Source organism: Schistocerca piceifrons, chromosome 6 (genome assembly GCF_021461385.2).
Source record: "Schistocerca piceifrons isolate TAMUIC-IGC-003096 chromosome 6, iqSchPice1.1, whole genome shotgun sequence".
NCBI classification, from domain to species: Eukaryota; Metazoa; Arthropoda; class Insecta; order Orthoptera; family Acrididae; genus Schistocerca; species Schistocerca piceifrons.
In genome coordinates, this window is record NC_060143.1 from 80,050,236 (window position 1) to 80,063,059 (window position 12,824).

A 12,824-nucleotide genomic window follows, 5' to 3' on the forward strand; every position below is an offset into this window, starting at 1 on the left:
CAACAGGCTGGCCAAACAGGCTACGCAGAAACAGCTTCTGGAGATGGACATCTCCGAAACTGACCTACGTTGTCTTACGCTGCAGGTTTTTTTGGCTTTGAGAGATGGAATTGCAGAACAGTAAGCACGACAAACTGCGTGTCATTAAGGAGACTACGAATGTGTGGAAGTCTTCTATGTGGTCCTCTCACAGGGAATCAGTTGTCCTCTGCTGGCTCCACACTGGCCATATGTGGCTAATGCATGAGGGCGCACCTTGGTGTCGCTGTGGCTCACAAATGACGGTCGTCCAGCTCTTGCTGGACTGCCCACTTTTAGCCGCTCTGCGCCGGACTTTTAACTTTCCCAGCACCCTACCTTCGGTGTTGGGTGACAATGTGTAACAGCCGCTTTAGTTTTACGTTTTATTCGTGAGGGTGTGTTTTATCATTTGATCTAAGTTTTAGCGCATGTCCTTTGTTCCTCTGTGTCCTCCACCTTAGGGCTTTTAGGGTGGAGGTTTTAATGTGTTGCAGAGTGGCTGGCTTCTCCTTTTTATTCTAATGGTCAGCCAGCCATGGTAATCTGCTCTCTTGTTTTGATCTCTTCTACATGTTTCTTGCGTCTCTCTGTGGTTTTCTTGACCGATTTTGTCCATTTTAGTGTTTGTTGCCCTTCTGTCATTCTTGTGGTTTTCTCCTTTCTTCCAGCTGTGTTTTGTATATCTCGATTATTTTACTCCTGCCCTTTGTGGAATTATTTTAATCAGAACATCAGACCGATGGCCTAAGAGATTGGTTCCCCCCCCCCCCCCCCCCTCCTCTTTTAAATCAAGCAATCCAGTCCAATAAATAGTCTTTGCACCTGTCCAGTCTACAAACTTCTTCACTGCCGCTAATTCCTGAGTGACCAGATGACCAGAGACCCACAACAGATTCGCCCTGCTGCATTCCCGTAACCTCACAAGTGTTTCATGGCATTCAGCAATGATCTGTGACCGCATTGCAGGGCTGACAGATTTCGGAGCAACACGACTGCTGGAATAACTGTAATACTACAATCCTTGTATCATCTATGCAAATTCCCCTGCATTCTGTGATAGAGGATATTTCTGCTTGGAATACTGTGACTAGCTTCCCTATAAAGATTGCTCTCTCTAGTTTAGAATATACCTTCTATGAACTGGCCCTACCCCATCCATTTCTACGTTTACCACATTGACCGTATTTGTGTGAAATACTGGATCTCCTAAGGTATCCAGTTATTTGCTGCTCTTAACCTGTATGCTGCTGCTACTGCTACTGCTGTCTCCATTGTAACTTAAATGTCTAAGAGGGTATGGCCAGCGTGGTCTCCATCTCAGCAGTGGGTTTGCTGCGTTTTCCACCTGTTACGGCCAAGCAGGACAGTCTCTGCATCTTGCCGAGTTCTGTAGCAGCTGCCTTCTGTTCTACTTTATTCTATCATACTGTAGCTCTGTAAATTATTATGGGTCTTAACACTGTGGTTTATATCCAGTATACGCTCCTGGTGTTTAGAGCCTGCTTTTACCACGGGCCCTTCTAGTACTCATAAGAATATCTTTTACCTTGGAACGTAAATTCTTTTTGAGGGGTCCACTCTAGTTTTATATCCAGAATGACCTCTACATACTTCACTGCCTCATCTACATCTACGTTGATACCCCGCAAGCCACCGTAAGCTGTGTGGTGGAGGGTACCCTGTACCAGTAGTTGTTAGTTCCCCTCCTGTTCCACTCCCAAATAGAGCAAGGGAAAAACGACTGCCTGTACACCTCCATATGAATCCTAATTTCTCGTATCTTATCTTCATGGTCCTTACACATGATGTATGTTGGCGGCATCAGAATCATTAGGCAGTCATCTTCAAATGCCAGTTCTCTAAATTTTCATAATAGTGTTTCCTGAAAAGAACATTGCCTTCCCTCAAGGGATTCCCATTTGAGTTCCCGAAACATCTCCGTAACACACAAGTTTTATTCGAACCTACCAGTAACAAATCTAGCAGCCCTCCTCTGAATTGTTCAATGTCTTCCTTCAATCCGACCTGGTACAGATCCCAAACACACTAGCACCAGCATCCTTTATGCGGTCTCCTTTACAGGTGAATCACTCTTTTCTAAAATTCTCCCAATAAACCGAAATTGTCCATTTGCCTTCCCTACCACAGTTTTCACATGCTTGTTCCACCTCAAACCCCTTTGCAACATTATGTCCAGATATTTTAATGACTTGACTGTGTCAGGCTGAATGCTAGTAACACTGTAGCTGAACATTACAGGTTCGTTCTTCCTATTCATCCGCATTAACTTGCCCTTTTCCACATTTAGGGCTAACTCCCATACATCGCGCCAATGGGAAATCTTGTCTAAATTGTCTCTTATCTTTCTACAGTCACTCAACTTTGACACCTTACCAGACACCACAGCATCATCAGCAAACAACTGCAGACTGCTGCCCACCCTGTCTGCCAAATCATTTATGTATATAGAGAAACACAGTGGTCCTATCACATTTCCCTGGGGCACTCTTGATGATGCCCTTGTCTGATGGACACTACCTGTTAAGAATAATGTACTGGGTTGTGTTTTTTAAGAAGACTTTGAGCCACTCACATATCTGTGAACTTATTTCATGTGTTTGTTCCTTTGTTAACAGCATGTCAAATGCTTTCTGGAAATCTAGAAATATGGAATCTGCCTATTGCCCTTCATCCATAGTTCTCAGTACGAGATGCTATCCAAAATTTTTGGGGCTGGTGCTGCCATCTGTTGAAAAACTTACTTTTGGACTAATGGTCACCATCACCCTCGAAGTAGTTCCCATCCGCATGTACACGTCGGTCCCAGTGCTTCTGCCACTGGTCAAACATTTTCTGGAAGTCCTGTTCTTTGAGGATGTTTATCACTGCCAGCGATACTTCTTGAATCCTCTCTAGAGTGTTAAACAGACGGCCTTTCAACTTTAGTTTCAGTTTTGGATATAGCGCGAAGTCGCAAGGTGCCAAATCTGGCAAGTATGGTGGGTGGGGTACAACCGCTATGTTGTTTTTTGCCAAAAAGGTCCTGGTGAGCAAGGAGGTGTGACAGGGCACGTTGTCGTGGTGCAGCAGCCAGTTCAGTTCCCTTGATGCCAAAGTTCGGGCCGTTGTCGCTGCACGTTTTCATGGAGCCGTCGCAGAATGTCACAGTAGTATGCGGAATTCACTGTTTGGTTGGGTGGGATGAATTCTTTGTACACAATTTCCTTGATATAACTTTGCTTTTCACCTGTCAAGCTTTTTTGGGTCTTGGGGAGCCCGGGCTCTTCCACTGGGACAATTGTTGCTTTGTCTCTGGTTCATAACTGTAAATCCAGCTCTCGTCACCAGTGGTAACCCATGACAAGAAGGTTGGATCATTGGTGCTGTCTGACGAAGGTCCATGCACACTTCAACATGCTGTGTCTTCTGATCGGCAGTCAAGATACTTGGCACAAATTTTGCTGTGACACAATGCATGCCCAATTCATCAGTCAACATTCGTTGACATGTCCCATAACCAATACCTGCTTCATCCGCAAGGTCTAGAATGGTTCGATGTCGGTCTGCATGAACCAGTTGTTGACGTTTGGCAACAATGCCGGTATTGTGCGACTAACAGGTCTTCCAATGTGAGCATCATCTTCGACGTCTGTACGGCCGGCCCTGAACCGAGCATGCCACTCAAACACACGCGTACGGCTCATGCTCTGTCCCCCAAACACTTGTTGAATCTTTGCAAGGGTCTCTGTAGCACTTTTCCCAAGATTCGCACAGAACTTGATATGCATGTGCTGTTTTGTTTGCGGATCCATCGTAGCATCGCCACACATCAAACACAGAGTATTACGAAAATCTCTGTGGACATGCAACATGTCTTCCCAGCTGAATGCCACTTTGCACACCAACTTAGCTGTGCAAAGATATACTATGCCTACTTTCCAGATGGCAGCACCAGTCCCGAAAATTTTGGATTCCACTTTGTATATCATCTGAGAAAAGAAGAAGCTGAGTTTCACACGAGCAATGCTTTCTAAAATGATGCTGATTCAAGGACGTAAGCTTCTTAGCCTCAAGAAAGTTTATTATGCTTGAACTGAGAATGTGTGTTCAAGGATTCTGCAACAAACAGAAGTCGGGGATATTGGTCTGTAATTTTGCGTGTGCATTCCTTTGCCATTCTTACATACTGAAGTCCCTGCACTTTTTTTCCAGTCGCATGGTACTTTGTGCTGGCGAGAGGATAAATGCAAGCTAAGTAAGGGGCCATTGCCATAGAGTACTCTTTGTAAATTCGAACTGGGGTTCCATCTGGACCTCATGATTTATTTGTTTCCAAATCTTTATGTTGCTTCTCTAGGCTATGTATGCTTATTTCTGTCGTCCATACAGGAGTCTGTCCGACAGTTAAATGACGGTATATTTGTACCGTTCTCCTGTGTGAACAGTTTCTTGAATGTGTAATTTAAAAGTTTGGCTTTCGTTTCGCTATCTTCAAGTGCCTCACCAGAGCAGTCAACAAGGGACTGAATGGAAGCCTTAGACCCACTTAGCGATTTTACATATGGCCAGAATTTTCTCACATTTTCTGCCAAATATTTTCCTAAGCTGTGATGGTGGTAGTTATCATGTGCTTCACACACAGGTCTTTTCACATACAATCTCTAATAATCTTTGCTTGTCGCCGTTTGTGCGTCCTTTTTTGAACCTAGAGTGCAATAGCCTCAGCTTCCTCAGCATCTTACAGATTTTGTTATTAAGCCATGGTAGGTCTTTTCATCCTTTATCCACTTACCGGGCATGTAACTCTCCAGACCACGATTTAAAATCTGCTTAAACTTTGCCTATAAATCCTCTACATCCATCTTAATGGTACTAAGTGATGTCAGTTCACTAAGTAAGATATTAAAAACTAATTATCTGTCCCATCTAGCAGAAACCCTCTCCTAGCCTTCTTGACTGATTTATTAACTTTTATAATCATAGTTGCTATAGTATCATGATCACAAATTCCCATTTTTATACTGACATTGTCGATAATGTCCGGCCTATTTGTAGCTACAAGGTTTAAGACATTTCCATTGCATGTGGGCTGCCGAGCTAGCTGCTCAAGACAATTATCAGAAAACGTGTTTAAAAGTATTTTGCATGACTGTCCTCCCACAGTGAATCCATAGACATCCAATTTATACTCGGCAGGTTAAATTGCCTCCAACTAGTATTGCATCTGAGTATTTATGTGCTGTTGACCTTATGCTGGTTAAGTTTCATTAAGGAGCTTGAGATTCCAGAACTAGTGGTATATGACACTGATGGCAACCTGTGAGAACCCTAAGTACAATTTTGGATCCTGTTTTCACAGTGCCATTGGGGATTTTTCAGATTTCCTCCAGAAAGGTTTGGCCATCTGATAAAACCTTTCAATTGATTACCCTCCAGTCCTCTATCAAGACCTGGTTCTGTGACCGTAATTTCTCAGTGTCTTGTGAGGACTATCCTTCCAAGAAGTGTCACTATACAAGTCAATATCTTTGTGGGTTTGAAGAGCTCAGCCACTGCCTTGACCAGCCGCTTCACCTCTTTCACAGAAGTTTCTTTGATACTATTTCCTTAAACCAGTCCACTGTTACCGTCGCCTCATGGACAAAGATTAGAGCACCCTTGGCCAGATAGACTGTAGACTGTCCTAAATTTGGGGTCTGGACTTTAATCCTCCTCCTCCCCCTCCTCCCCCCCCCCCCCCCCCTTCTGAAATCTTCTCAAAGAGAGCTATCTAAACAAACTCCACCTCTTGATCAGTGAATATCCCTGTTGGATAATTGCCATTCTAAATACTAAAACTGCAGTAGTGTTTCTTGCGTCTGCCTTTTCTGGATCTTTTTATCCAGAGAAGGGGAGTATCAGACTCCTCCCTTGTTTTCCTGTTCCCTATCTTAAGAGATACAAGGGGTCTGATTACCCTCTTCACTGTGAGACAGTTTTCTTTGGAGGTCTTAGGTTCAAGACCTTTTAGGTTCCTTCATTTATAGTTAGAAAGCCATTCTTTACCTTCCTTTCCTTTTTGTTCTTTGCGAAGTTTCCTCCTTTGAACCCCAGGCAAGGATTTGATCTTGACCTGGTCCAACATCTCAGTGACAATTTACACTTCTTGGACTGATTTATATCCAATGCAATTGTGGAAATATCTTCAATCAGTTCCACCCCTTTTGTTTGGATGTTCGAGGTCTCATAAGTCCTTCCGTTTTTGTTTTGTTTTGTTAGTATTCTCCAGTTTGGCCCCAGGAGAATTAGAGATTTATTCAGTCGACACCACGGAACTGCACATTGTGCCAGGTTAATTACTCATTGTGGTCACGCAATGTTCTTGGGGCTCAGTTAAAAGTATACCTTAACACAGTTGGTTTTCTGGGAGATTTGGGAAGGGCTATGGGAGAGATGGGGTGTTGTGGAACATTGTTCATCTGCTAAGACACGGCTGGCATGGGAGACCCTCCCAGCAGCTGCACTGCAGCTGGCATACCTACAGCTTCATGCGAACTTGCAAGACTCTCTACTTGCATGGTCAGTATTTCGACAAGGTGGTGTCCCATGGAGAGAATGACTCGGCCACTCTCTCCACGGACATTGACACAGCACGCACCCAGATCAAAACCTTGAAGAAATGTGCAGTAAAGACCAGATTGCAGGTTTTCTTCAAAGACAGAATGCATAACCAACACAAATGCTACTACCGCCACAGTTTGACTGCATCAAATGGGTTCCAAAATTTAAGTAGTCTGTAAAATCATTTTAGAGAACATGACAGAAGGGAAACAACTAAGGTTCGCACTGTTAAATTGGAAATAACGTATAGGACTATCACTAAACTGTATAATATGAGAAATATTAGTGTCACTACACTACAGTTATTAGGCCACTGGTTCTTTATGCTGCAGGTGCAGTCTCACTAGATCAGAAAGACCTGGAGCTCAGATAGCTGTTTTATCATAAAGATATTAGAACCTAGAAAGAACCAAGATGATGAGTGAAGATCAGGAGCAATGTGCAAGTGTAACGATGGCTGAAATTCTGTGGTCATATAAAACACTCACAGTCAAGTAGATTGACAAAGAAGGTGCTGATGTACTGTGAGAAACTGCATCCCAGCCATGAATATACCTGATACATTGACAAAATCAGAGAAGACCTAATGTATTCTGGCAATACGCGGGACACTTACACGAGACAGGACCACATAAAGAAATAACAACTCAGAAATGTGTAATAGATAGAGAGAACAGAAGAAGAAATTCTCTGAAGAACAGACAGCATATAAGTCGATGCTAGAAAAATGTATGACAAGACTGCAGAGATGGAAAGGGGATCCAGAATAGGTAGAGTATGATTAAGAAGAGAGAGGCAAACACACACACACACACACACACACACACACACACACACACACACACACACACACACTCACGCTCACGCTATGTATTCAAATTTTAGAGTATTTAGAGGAGATACAAAGAAACACTTTGTGACAGAAGTGTCGCAGGTGCCCTGTTTCCCCACTAGGAGCCCATCAAGGTTTTGTTTGGCAGACGCTGGAGCCATTATTTGTGAAACACCGTGTTGTTTTGAGTGTGTTAGACAATCACCAGTTTTCTGTGATTCTCCACATTACGTTAAATGTGTACCTTAACATGTTTGTTGAGAAGTGCTATTCAGCTCACATCTGTTCTATTGATCTGTAATTACAATCATTTTTATGTTCTTCTCTGCATTGAATTTCCTGTAAACTTGATTGGTTTTGCATATTTTCTGTATAGTGCTAGAAAATAAACTGTGATGTTGTAGAGTTGAAATAATAGAGAGCTCTGAATACAAGTGCCTCACAAGTTTGTTCTGTTTTTGTACAGCATACCTTCCATAGTTCCAGAAATTCCCACACACTATTTATTTTGTTGTTAATCTTTAATTTTTTCTCCTTCTTGCCCTATATTATCCACTTTTTTTCTATTCATGCCATAGAATTTGTTCACTCCTCTGCCTCTTTCATTTTATTAGTGTATCTATGAGGAAAAATGCAGAACAGGAAGGAAACAATGGCTAACAAACTTGAAGACAAGGAATGCCTAGGCTTAACAGTACTGTAAAATTATGGTGAGGAGGAGGAGGAGAACTATTTTAGATATAAGGACTGTGAGCTTACACCTTTTGTAAAAATGTTGTGTGTGGCCTCTTTATTTTATCTCTCTGGCTACAGTATCTATCTGCAAGTTCATGTAACAGTGAAGCATTGGAATGTGTTTATACAATTCAGTCAGTAGTTCATTTCCCGAAACGTTAACATTGGGTTTCACAAATTGTAAACTTCTCGCCACCTGTATACCATAGTAAAGATTGTATCACAATGTTTTGCTGTATCCCACCTTAATGTTAATAATAAAAGCTCCAGAATGCTAAATCAAGACATTAAGTTAAACTACAAGTTGTGTCATTCAAAGCAACAATGCGAGACTGCACTCACACCTGTGCATTAGCTGATGACTGTTCAGTCTCTTTAGGTTTTGCTACACAGAAAATATTTAACTTTAGCAGTGTTGTGCACCACCATCCAGAATTGGAGTTCAGATTGTGGAACAAAGGAGCTTTTTAGTAATGCTCACAATTTAAATTACATTTGACACACAGTTAACATAAATATTTATTAGTTTATCCATATTAAGGGAGGTCATTCATAAATATGGTAATACCCATGCAAAACTTATTGACAAAGAGCCAGTTGGCTTCTGTCTCCGGTTCTTTAGCTGATGTTGGTTTCACTATTTTTTTCTGACTTTTCTCTAACATGAGTGGCTGGCTTTGTTGAAGCTACCAGCTATGGAGAGTGCAGCTTTGACAGTGCCAGTCACTCATACTGACAAAACATAAGAAAAATCATCAAACAAATGTCAGCCGAAGAACCCAAGACAGAAGCCAAAGGAAGTTTGATCAGTACTAATACATTTGAATAATAACATTGATCTGAATTGCGCAACAGAAACACACTCGTAAATTATGCTTCCAATGTAAGTAGGATATGAACTAGCATCGCCGGCCGAAGTGGCCGCGCGGTTCTGGCGCTGCAGTCTGGAACCGCGAGACCGCTACGGTCGCAGGTTCGAATCCTGCCTCGGGCATGGATGTGTGTGATGTCCTTAGGTTAGTTAGGTTTAACTAGTTCTAAGTTCTAGGGGACTAATGACCTCAGCAGTTGAGTCCCATAGTGCTCAGAGCCATTTGAACCATTTTTTTGAACTAGCATCATATATGTACAAACAAGCTAACTAGTGGTACCATTCATTTGCTTGTCTCTTGCACGCTTTTGTATCAGTTGTTAATTATGTGTATGTGTAATAAAATAGCAATTTTACATAACTAAACTATACAGTGTGTACTGGTTGCCAAGTGTGTGTTAGTGTTAATTTTGTGTCACTGGTGTATTGCCACCATTCTTCATACTACTACGGTTTTCATGGCTAAACTGTGGTAGCTCTCAATGAGATCTTAAATTTAAGATATTGCATAGTCTGTGGTTTGAAGCATTTAGCGGTTTGTTGGCCTTAATAACGTATTGGCCTGTCTGCTTTCATATGCTGTGAATTCTATATTTTTTAAAATTTTCTGGCATATTAAAACTGTATGCCAGACCTTGACTTAAACATGAGACCATTGTCTCACAGTTACTCATACAATTCAGTGGGTGATATAAGTGGACTTGTCTCAGAGATGCATCTTTTGATATATGTAGATTGAATGTAATGTAAATAGTTTACGAGATGGTATTTTTAGTATATGACTACTGACTGCTTGCTTTGTGTGACTGAGGTACTAGACACTCATGCTAGCCATTGTCTACCTTATTGTAAGGTGAAACCCATCAATAACACAGTTCCTCACTACCTTCTGACATTTCATGACATTTTGCTCCATCGACTAATTATGGTGAACTCCCCCCTGATGCCACTCGCCCACTCAGGCAAATGCAGCCTTACAATCCTTGCGTTTCGTACCAACATTTATGAGCATGATGCTTGTGCCCATTTTTGTGTAGTTACAGGATGTGTGTGAGCTAAGAAAGAATCAGTGGGTAATTTGAGCAATACAAAGATAGAAAAGTCACTCTAGACATGATGAGTTTGGACCTATCTTCTTATGTATTTGTTACCTCATAGCAGTATAAAAGCCTGGTAGCAAAAGAGTGCTGTTGTTCTCACATTATATTATATTTGTGAAAATGAAGGAGACAGCTCTGATGTGCTTTATTATGGAGGCAAGACATCGGGAAAATCAAGACAGCTTTATTGGATGTCTCTACCTAAGAAAAGCATTTTACAATGTAAAATGGTGCAAGGTCTGTGAAATTCTTGGACAAAACAGGAATAAACTCAAAGGAAAGACGGGCAGTTTGAAATATTTGCAAGAACTAAGAGGGAAAACTGACAATGGAAGACCAATCGAATATAAAACTGCTCCGATTAAAAAGGTGTAAGGCAGAGATGCAGTTTTTCTCTGTTACTGTTCAGTTTGTACATCAAAGAAGCAATGACAGAAATAAAAGAAAGGTTCAGTTGTGGGATTAAAATTAAAGGTGAACGGGTATCAGTTACAAAATTTGCTAATGACATTGAGATCCTCAGTGATAGTGAAGAATTATCCCAGGATATTCGATCTAATGAGCACAGAATATGGGCTGAGAGCAAACGAAGAAAGACAAGTTACAGCTTGTAGATCTGCATTAAAACATACAATGAGTGTAAGTTAAAATTGGAGATTGTCTTTTGCACAATCAAAAAATTCCTGTAAGACATAGAAAGCCTCATTTTTAAGCCGGTTTTGTAGAACATTTCTGATGGATTTTAATGAGATTGTTTAGTGCACTGCCACCAAAAACCTAAACTGTTTTACTCAAAGGTATGTATAGCTATTGCGAGTCTTGCTTAGTCTTGTAAAGGGTTGGTCACTCTTTTTTTTGTGACGTACATTGTGGCATTGAAATGATTGCCTTAATTTGTAGGTATCTAATTTTCCCTTTTGTGTACACGAGGCAACTCAGTATAAATATTGATGGGACTACCATGACACCCAGTTTCTTGAAGAGTGGCTACAGTGTTTATGCAGACACCTGCTACACATCTGTTAACCTTTTTCTGCCACATAAAAACACTCTTTGCCTCAGTGGAGTTGCCCCAAAGCAGTATGCAGTATGCCATGTGGCTATTAAAAAATGCAAAACTGGAAATGAGCATCATGTTTTCACTCAAACATCCTCGAAGTTCATAGTTATATTAATCTTGATAATTTGAATATAATAGAGGGAAACATTCCACGTGGGAAAAATATATCTAAAAAGAAAGATGATGAAACTTACCAAACAAAAGCGCTGGCAGGTCGATAGACACACAAACAAACACAAACATACACACAAAATTCTAGCTTTCGCAACCAATGGTTGCCTCGTCAGGAAAGAGGGAAGGAGAAGGAAAGACAAAAGGATATGGGTTTTAAGGGAGAGGGTAAGGAGTCATTCCAATCCCGGGAGCGGAAAGACTTACCTTAGGGGGAAAAAAGGACAGGTATACACTCGCACACACACACATATCCATCCACACATACACAGACACAAGCAGACATTTTGAAATGTCTGCTTGTGTCTGTGTATGTGTGGATGGATATGTGTGTGTGTGCGAGTGTATACCTGTCCTTTTTTCCCCCTAAGGTAAGTCTTTCCGCTCCCGGGATTGGAATGACTCCTTACCCTCTCCCTTAAAACCCATATCCTTTTGTCTTTCCTTCTCCTTCCCTCTTTCCTGACGAGGCAACCATTGGTTGCGAAAGCTAGAATTTTGTGTGTATGTTTGTGTTTGTTTGTGAATCTTGATAATTTAACGCATATAGAATCTGTGTAGAGGTTCTATGTTAATTTGGAATTGAAGCGTACACCCAGGAGTTTAACAGACATACAATCCTTATTGGTATTGCAAAAACTAAAAATCACATTTTCAGTTTCATTTTCGTGTACAGTTAATTCACTGTCTTTATACCGGATAATATAAATTCTTAGGTTGCCTTTGCTTTGTTCCTTTAGGTCCTGTATCTCATTTCCAGTTGCAGTGAAAGTGCATGCCTTCCTCAATTTCAGTCAATAGGGCATCAACAGATTATTTTGCTTCAAAGACACCAAGTATTGTTGAAACATTATTTTCAACAGCTTTCGGTGAAGATGAATTTTCACTTAAGCCAAACTGAGTGTTTGTCAGTGTTCCATTGCAGGTGAAGTGTTCGCAGATTTGTTGGCGCATGCAATGTTCTACTATTTCTGAAAGTATTGGTACAAGAGAAATAGAACATTAGTTGTAAGCACTTGACTTGTCTCCCTTTTTATGTAGAGAGACAACTTCAGTTATCTTCAAGCAGGTTGGAAAAGAACAACACACACAAATTCAATTTATTAACATACATTGTGATTATGAAGGAAGGAATTCTGCCACCTTTTAAGCAAAATTAGGCATATCGGATGAAACAAGGAAGATATAGGAGGTAGATTAGTATAACCATAGACGGATTCCTTGCTAAAAGAATTCTACTTTTATCAAACAGGCCTTAATTTGAAGAAGAAATTTCTGAGAATGTACATTTGGAACACAGCATTGTATGTAAGTGGATCATGATCTGTGGGGGAAACCAGAACAGATGAAATAAAAACATTTGAAATGTTGTGTTACAGCAGGGTATTCAAAATTAAGTTGACATATTAGAAGTTAGAAGCTCTTCTGCAGAGT

At 41.0% G+C, this 12,824-nt stretch overlaps 1 protein-coding gene across 2 annotated transcripts in view; it reads left to right on the forward strand.

Moving 5' to 3' along the window:
- LOC124802624 (DDB1- and CUL4-associated factor 8-like) overlaps positions 1–12,824 on the forward strand; it is a 136,876-nt gene that overhangs the window by 108,135 nt on the left and 15,917 nt on the right. The gene's annotated exons all lie outside the window — the stretch shown is intronic.